This window comes from Dasypus novemcinctus, chromosome 2, assembly GCF_030445035.2.
Source record: "Dasypus novemcinctus isolate mDasNov1 chromosome 2, mDasNov1.1.hap2, whole genome shotgun sequence".
In the NCBI taxonomy this organism is placed as follows: Eukaryota; Metazoa; Chordata; class Mammalia; order Cingulata; family Dasypodidae; genus Dasypus; species Dasypus novemcinctus.
This window is the reverse complement of record NC_080674.1, coordinates 128,245,631-128,252,609: the sequence shown is the minus strand read 5'-3', so window position 1 is coordinate 128,252,609 and position 6,979 is coordinate 128,245,631.

Sequence of the window (6,979 nt, the reverse complement as noted above, 5' to 3'; positions counted from 1 at the left end):
TATTGAACACTTGAAATGTGGCTAGTCCAAATTTGAAATGTGCTGTAAATGTAAAATATATACTGGGTTATTATCTCAATAAACTTAATATTGGTTAATATTAATATCTCAATAAAATTAACATGTAAAATATATACTGGAATATTATCTCAATAAACTTAATATCTTAATAAACTTAAGATTGTGTTGAAGAGATAAAATTTTGGATATATTGGGTTAAATAAATTATATTATTAAAATCAATTTCATCTGCATCTTTTTAAAAAAATGTGGCTACTAGAAAATTTAAAATTGCATGTGTGGTTCACAGGATATTTCTATTGGAAAGTTTTGGTCTATGCGGCTCCATTTTGTAACTTGCATTGTATATACATGGGGTCCTGAGAAAATCTGTGATAAAAGAGTTTCAGACAAAGTATTATAACAAAGATAGTACAATATATTTATGACAATGAGAAACAACTTATATTTAATGTGGGAAATGTATTAGACTTTTTTTTTTCCTACAAGAATGCTTTAAACATGTCAATCAAATAATCCAATTTCCCAAATAGCTGTAGTCTACAGTTTATTTTGGATCTAAGATTTTGCCTTGTTTTAAACATTTCTGACATAAAAATCATGCTTATGAATCTTGAATTGAATTATTACTTATATATCTTAGCTTTTAAACATAAAATCTCTGAAAGGAATTGGGAAATTGCACTTTTATTGCACTAGCATTTGCACATCACTGCCAGTTTCCCTCTCATATTCTGAGGCACTGTATCAGACTTGGAAATGGAGACAAGGTAGCGAGGGAATTGCCTGCTAGGGGAAGTATGTAAAATGGCAAGGAATCCAGGCACCCAGCCAAGCTGTTAGTACAAAGGGTCCTGGGATCCTGGAATAGTGACATTCTACAGCTTGAGACTCAAGAGTGAGAGTAAACAAGGGTGGCAGGTAGAGGTGGGAAATCCACTGAGCCATAGGGCAGAGGCAGATGGTATTTTTAATGGGGCATCAGTGGTATTGGGCTATATACAGGGGAGTGCTCTTTAGGATATCAACCCGTTTCAGAAAAACAATTACAATTTGTACAAGTTTGAGTATATTTTAAAATAAAAGTTCTATTTGATACAAACAGTAACAGTAAACATAATTTGTCAATTGTGCCAGGCAATTTTTCTGCATTATAAAATTGAAACAACAGTTTTTATAATAAAAAGCTAAAATTATGTCCACATAATGAGAAAGTTGGATATGATCTTTTGGCTTAAAATTCTTAACTGAGCTCTCTTGTCCTTGCCTGTCATTTCAGTACCATTGTTAAATGACAGCCCTCTGGGTTCATTTATATTTGATACATGGTTTTCTAAACTAGGCAATAAACCATTTGTTTATGTCTTCTACAGTCACACACACACACACAAAATAACCCCAAAACAACAAAAACACCAGTTTTGCATTTGTATGTTTGGCTAACAGGATAGCAATTTTAATTCTATTTGAATTTACTCTTCTTGAGATAACAGCTTTAGTATAATCTGTTTGTACATGTTAATATTTTGACATGTTAAACAATGTCTTTGTGGTTACTCTAAGAATGATGTCAATGAATCATCCAGTTATCTCCAAGGGGTTAAGATGGTCAAGGCAAATGAGTTACTGGGGTCAGAGGAAAAAGGATGAGGTAGAGCTTGAGGGTGGCTTCCAACGTTTGGGAAGTTTCCTATGAGGGGTGCTGCTTCCTGATTTTGGGCAGAGTTGCTGAGAAGGTATATTTTTATCCTTTACAGATGGGGAAATTTTGACTTTACTGAAGATGCCTCAATGAGATTTTGAAGGCCCCCTCCTGGGAACACCTTATGTCTCAAAGAGGACATCTTTCCTGAAGCTTTTTGGAAATGGCTCAAAAGTTAACTATTTTAAGGTTCCCAGAATGAGATTGGGGCTCAAGAGTTCACGTTACCAAACCTCTTCATTCCTCTACTAGACTGATGATGTCAAAACTGTCTTTTGGAATTTTAGGAGAGATTCCCCTGCTACAGGTATCCATTTATCCCCTACCACAGACTACTTACCCCTCCAAGTGCCCTTGGGTCCCTGTTTCTGACTTCCATGTGTTTACCTTGACCTTTCAGCATTGAGTACACAGAGGGACCCTACTATGGTGACACAATTCAAGACTAACCACAAATTAATTATGTTGACTTTCTGTAGCTGTACGTCAGGAGGAAGGATGGATAAGGAATATAGCTGAGTTGATAAAGCATAGACTCTAAGATCAGACAGCAATTGGGTGAGAATATGAACTACATTACTTTCTAGTTAGATACCTTACTATATCTTTGTTGTGCCTCAGTTTTCTCTATGGCAATGAAGTTAAAAATAGCACTTGTTGGGAAAAGCAGATGTAGCTCAAGTGATTGGGCTCCCATCTACCATAGGGGAGGTCCAGGGTTCAGTTCCCAGGGCCTCCTGGTGAGGGTGAGCTGGCCCAAGTGGTGAGCTGGCCCACGTGTAGTGCTGGCCTGAGCGGAGATCTGGTGCAGCAAGATGATGCAACAAAAAGAGACACAGAGGAGAGATAGTAAGAGAGGCAGTAGACCAGGGAGCTGAGATGGCAGAAAAGATTGAGCCCCTCTCTCCTTCTCTGGAAGGTCCCAGGATTGGTTCCTGGTGCTGCCTAAAGAGAAGACAGGCAGACACAGAAGAACACACAGCAAATGGACATAGAGAGCAGACAACAAGTGGAGCGGAGAAGAGAATTAAATAAATAAATAAATAAAATAAAATAGCATTTGCTTCATGGGGTTGCAATGAAGATTAAATGAGATTTTAAATGGGAGATGTTTATCCAGTGCCTTGCAAGTAGTAAGTGCTTAAAATGTTGACTGTTTATTTTATGGGGAAAAAAGACTGTCTCAGTGCACTGTCATGTCTTTTGAGGCCCTTCTGGGCACCTCCTAAGGTAAAATTAAGTTTTGTACAATAAATGTATGGACAGTAGGCTGTTGATATACAAATGTAATCTGAGACATTTGTAGGAGAATCCTATGTCAAACATTCTAATGACCCCATAGTAAGAGCCTCATAACCATTATGCAATTTCTTTATATGCAGAAATGTTAAGGAACTAAATTATTTTTATGAAATTCTCACTTTCTCAAAGCATAAATCATGAGCAAACTTAAAAATCAAGGCTGTCTTTGAGTCTCTCAAAATGCTACTCTACACTGACTTAAATTTACCAATTCCATTTATTTCATCTTCACTCTTTTAATTAAAAGTTGGCGGGTAGTCAATCTTTCTATGAGTTTTATACTCTTTTGTTCTTATCAAGGTCTTTGACATAAGATGCAGAAACAATTTCCTGATTGGAATTTTTTTTTTTTCACTGTGTTGGCACCATTTCCATTTATCAGATTAAGTACTATGAAGAGAAGAATATTTGTTGGGTTGAATGTCTATCTTCAAATGTGATGAATTATCACATAGAAGAAAGGCGAAATTTGAAGAGTTACAAGATAACTGGTGACACAAGAACAGCAAATGAGGGAGGCAAATAAAGCCACCATTTGTTAAATAAACATTCAAGATAAAGTAGCAATATATTTTATATTACTAAAATTAAAGGTATTCCAAAATGGAGGTTTTATGATATTGACAAATATGCTCTCAACTCATAATATTGTTAATGATTTTTTAGGACAATTAACTCTAGGAATTTGCAACATACATTAGACTTTCCTTGAGGACTAAATATGATAAACTGATTTCCTCTGGTCTCCATTTTAGAGATATGAACCAGCTGCTCCCACAGAAATGGAGCCCACAGTTCTGAGAGAGTAATAGATAGGATAGGTGGATAAACAAAAGTGTTTTGAGGCAGACAATTGGGGTTAAAAGGTCCTCTGTGTCCTTGAGCAACATTATTAACCTTGGAGCTTTAGATTACTCATTATGTAAAATGGATTTGATAACAGATTGCACCTCCTAGGGATTTTGTGAGATTTTTATGAATTAATTCATATAAAGTTCTTAGAAAAATTTGCCACATAGTAATCATTCTACAAATTAATATTATTATCAATATTATTATTATTGAACATTTAAATATATTTTCTGTCCAAATGTAGAAACTAAATGCATGAGAGACTTAATTGAGTGAACGCTGTGTATAAGAGAAAACTTTTTTGTGTGGGTTTTTTTTTTTTTTTAGATTACATGAATGTTACATAGAAAATATGGGAGGATTCCCATATACCCAACCCTTCTACTCCCACACTTTTCCCCATTAACATTATCTTTCATTAGTTTGGTATATTTATTGCAATTGATGAATGTATATTGAAGTATTACTTCTAACCATGGTCTATAGTTTACATTTTGTACCGCACAATTTTATAGATTTTGACAAAATGTATAATGGCCTGTATCCATCATTGCAATGTCATGCAGGACAATTCTAATCTCCTGAAAATGCCCCATGTTTCACCTATTCTTTCCTCTCCCTTCCCTTAGAACTTCTGGTGGCCCCTGCCCTCATATCAGTGTTACAAGTTCTTCCATTGCTAGAACAATAATAAGTCTACTTTAGTCCATAGTTGCATCCTCCCCTGATGTTTGTTCATTCCTCAATCTTGAGGATTTGGGGATGGTGATGTCCACCCTGTTTCTGATTGAAAGGGAACCCAGATCCCATGGGAGGTGGATGGAACTGTCTTGTTTGCAGTTGTATATGCTCTTGTTTTTTTGGATGGATGTTGTCCACCATCATCTTTTTGTTAGTTGAATTTAGTACCCTTTCAGTGGGCCTTACTGTGGAATATATACTCCCCAATGTAACAGAGTTAGACTCATTTATAATTTCCCTACATGTGGCTCTTCTGTCCCCTTTACTGAATCTATAGTTAGCACTATACCCATTAAATGTATGTCCCAGAGACTTAAATCTTCTGTATGTTCATATGCTGGTTGAGCCCTGAATATCAGCAAAGTTGCAACACCTACTCTCCAGTTCATTGGACTCATTCAGGACAAGTGAAAACTTTTAAGAATATTTGAATTCAGATCTCAAAGGTGTCCAACTCTTTATTGTATCAAAGAGAAATCTGAAGTATGATGAGGCTTACACAGTGGTCAGTTCATTGACCAATTCCAAGCTGAGCTTAGATCATCTATATACTCCACTCATTAGTTATTGGAACTATGCATTTACAGTCCTGTGCTTGTGTGCAGATGTGGGTAGGGAGGGGTTGTTGGAATCCAAATTCACCAGCACTAAGTAGTCCATAGCCAGAACAAAAGCTATCTGCCCTTTCCTTTCCCCTTCTTTTTCCTTATTTGGTATCATGCTTGATTGCAGAGCTGAGGAAGAGGGAGAACAGTATATCATCTTTAGGATAAACTACTGGCCCTTTTCTTTGGTAGCAGTTTGTCCCAAAATTGCCTTGGGAAAACTGTATGGTATTAAATTTTTAAAAATCATAAAGGGTGCTTTTGAACCTCAAATCCAAAAACTTGAATATTTTATCCTTTAACAAATTCCCATTCAACTTCTGTAAAGACCTTTTCTTGTTTATTCAAAACTTATTTTAGGGTTAATTTCTTAAGTATTCATTCTGAAATAACAGTGTAAAAAGAAATGAGATGAGAATATAGTGGACTGCAGGCTTTTCCTCACCATCCAAATAAATACTAAAATTCTAATCATCACAATTAATTTTAGAAAAAATATTGCATTATCCTTATATCATTTAATTGGTGGGGTGTTGTGCTGGTTATGAGGAAAGTTAGGGGTCAATAGTCATTAATTTCACTTCCTACAATGGTAACATATATATTAGTATATATTTGTAAGAATGGTAACATATATAGTATGAATGGTAACATATTCTGGATATTATAGACAAAACACCAGGCAGTCAAGCAATGAAATTCAGACTTGATTCTTCTAATACTTAAATACATGTCTTCCAGCAAGTGGCTTCAACTCTCTAGGCCTCAGTCATCTTGTATATGTGAATATTTATCAGACCCCAGATTTGACAATTTTGCACGTAATAATGGGGTTACAGTAAGGAATCTAATTCACAGTAAAAAATTAATATTGTATAATTAGCTCTAAGCCAAACTCAATAAAAACTGGAATGGCTTCAATTATACAAAGAAAATCTAATTTATGGCAAAATAATGTATATTGTATATTTTTAAAGAAATCATCTGCTAAATAATTAAGTTCTAGCTCCTTGTGCAGTGCACAGGGGAGGAGGGTTATAATATTGATGCGGTCATAACTATCAGTGTGGCCCTCAGGGAGTAGCTCGGACAGACAAGAGCTGGACATAAAAGAACTAACTTCGTTTATTACACCTGCCCCCCAAAACACAACTTCAGGGAAGAAGAATTTCCCTTTGATACATAAGCATCAAATGATATTGGACAAATATTATCTACTATCCTCTATTAGCCTATATGGGTAATTGAATTTTGCCAGAAAATGAAGCATTTCTCTTTTCTTTAATATCTTTGGCCCCAAATTCCCAGTACATTTGAAACATTTTCTCAGAAATTCCATGTAGTCCAGCCATTATATTCTACCACCAGAGATTCTGCTGATGCTCCTAACAACAGCAAGCAGCTTCACCATACATTTGTGGAGTGCCTAGTGTAAAGTTCTGTGCAGGTCCCAGGTATTCAAACATGTTTCAGGAGGTTCCTGATTTCAAGGTACATGCAACCTAGCTGGAAAAATAAGATACACACTTAAAAGCTAAATTGTTTTTATTTGATAAGTGGCTAATGCTCTTTTTATAAAGTACTTCTAAAGTTGTAAATATTGCATATCCTTAAACATGTATTTTTCTACTCAGAGCAGTTTAGTGGAGGGAGGGTTATACCCCAGGCAAGGGAAATGGTATGAACGAAGGCTTGATAGTAGGGATAAATATGGCTTTTGTTGGAGTAGTGTGCAAACTAGTTTGGATGGAACAGA